This window comes from Propithecus coquereli, unplaced genomic scaffold (genome assembly GCF_000956105.1).
Source record: "Propithecus coquereli isolate 6110/MARCELLA unplaced genomic scaffold, Pcoq_1.0 Scaffold128, whole genome shotgun sequence".
Taxonomy (NCBI): Eukaryota; Metazoa; Chordata; class Mammalia; order Primates; family Indriidae; genus Propithecus; species Propithecus coquereli.
The window spans coordinates 3,440,994-3,443,232 of record NW_012136969.1 but is presented as its reverse complement, the minus strand read 5'-3'; positions in this window follow the sequence as shown (position 1 = coordinate 3,443,232).

Genomic DNA, 2,239 nt, shown 5'->3' with positions numbered 1-2,239 from the left:
GCATTACAGGATTGACTGAAGGCCAGCACGGATTCCATGTGCATCAGTTTGGAGATAACACACAAGGCTGTACCAGTGCAGGTCCTCACTTTAATCCTCACTCCGAAAAACATGGTGGGCCAAAGGATCAAGAGAGGCACATTGGAGAGCTGGGCAATGTGACTGCTGGCAAAGATGGTGACGCCATTGTGCCTATTGAAGATTCTGTGATCTCGCTCTCAGGCGAACATTCCATCATTGGCCGCACAATAGTGGTCCATGAAAAACCAGATGACTTGGGCAAAGGTAGAAATGAAGAAAGTACAAAGACGGGAAATGCTGGAAGTGGGTTGGCTTGTGCTGTAATTGGGATTGCCCAATAAACATTCCCAAGGATGTGGTCTGAGTCCTAGTAACTCATCTGTTATCCTGCTAGTTGTAGACTGTAACTTGATAAACATTAAACATTGTAATCTTAAAAGTGTAAAAAAAAAAAACAAAACGGGATTAGGCACAGGACCTGGCCTCAACGAGCTCACAGTATAATATGTAAAGTAAGAACAATAATTATAAATGTTATGATAAATTACTAGGCATTGTTCAAACTGCCATAGTTCCCTAAACAGTCTCTTTACCAATCAGTGGCTTCTACTATCAGTTTCCTATAAGGCTCCTCCCATTAAGGAGAGTTGCCTGGGAGAATATTGCCTCTGGGATGCTCAGTCAGCCTTGCCTATTCCCTGTTTCCAAACCTTCTCCTCAACACATTTCTCTCTTCACTTTCTCCTTGGTCTCAACACTTTGGATTGTTTCCACCTATTTGAGCTCATCCTTGCCTAAGACTTAGATCTGATGTGGAATGACTTTAAATGCAAATTCTTAGGCCTCCCTGGGCCTGTCTTCAGAAACTCTGGAGGGGTAGGGGGCTCAGCAATCTTTATTTAACAATTAACAGTTCCTCTTATATTTTGGATGTAGAAGTGCATCTTACACCCCTGGCCCCTCTATGCATATATATTCTTAAATATTACACAATTTGGTTTTGCAACTGTTTGGCAGGTTAAAGATCAGGATTTATATTACTTCAGAGTTGACAGAATAATTTATTACTCCAGTCATTATGAGAATAGATTATCGATGTTATAGATACACTCAAATATTTAGAGAATATTATGTATTCTATTGTCATAGAGGCTCAATGCATGCATTCAAACACACAGTGTGCCCCAAAAAGTAGCAAACAAAATTTAATTTGAACATATTTTTTTGCGTATTATGTCAAACTGATTTTTAAATTCATTACCCCAAGTACTACAGAGAGATGCTAATCAGTACTTTGAGAACAAAGGGTTTTATACTAAAAAAAAAAACAAAAAACCTTAAGAAACTGCTTTATTAAATCCTTCTCCAAGCACTTAATAAATACGTACTAAAGATTTGAGATGCTCTGGAGTGAAAAAGAAACTTGTTAACTTTATTTAGTATTTTACAAACAAACTTCTTTGGGCAGAGGATGATCTTTTTTTTCCTTCTTTTCTGCACATTCTTTACCACCGATTTGCTTAGCACTGAATTCATTTACTCAACAAATATATGCTGTAAATATATGTAACAACAATAAGCTAGGCAATGTGTTAGATTGGAGGATAAAATGGTGAATAAACTAGATACACTCTTCAAAAGCCACATTCATTATCACTTGAAACTTGTCAAGTCACACAGGTTTCTCATAGCCCAAGGGGCCCTGATGCAATGCAACTGGCTCTATTGCCTCAGTTCTACCACTGCCCTTCCTTGAGTCACAGTTTACAAGAGGCTTCAAGAATCTCCAAACTCAAGAGCTACTGCTGAGCTGGGCTTGCCAAGGGACTCTCCAGGTGGCTACATATCCAAGTTAGTCCTCTAACAAGTACAGTATTACAGAATCTGTCTTGGCAGCAACGGCTGCTTCAAAACAGACATTGGAACTAGTTATTGAATAAAAATTTAAGCTGAAAATTTTATTCTTTGCAGTAGTTTGTTCATATTATGGAATACTGCCTATTATTTCTAAGGCTGTTTTGAATGTCCACTGACAAATGATGCAGATAGTTGAGGCATTTATTTGGTAACTCGGTGGACAATGCTTTGTTATTACTCTTTTGTTGTTACTGGGTTATTATTTTTATCCTGAAATAAAAAGCACTAATTGAGTCCACGGAAAGAGCAGATCTTCCTCTTCCCCATCCCACTGCTTTGGGAATGACCAAAAGAATGTTAC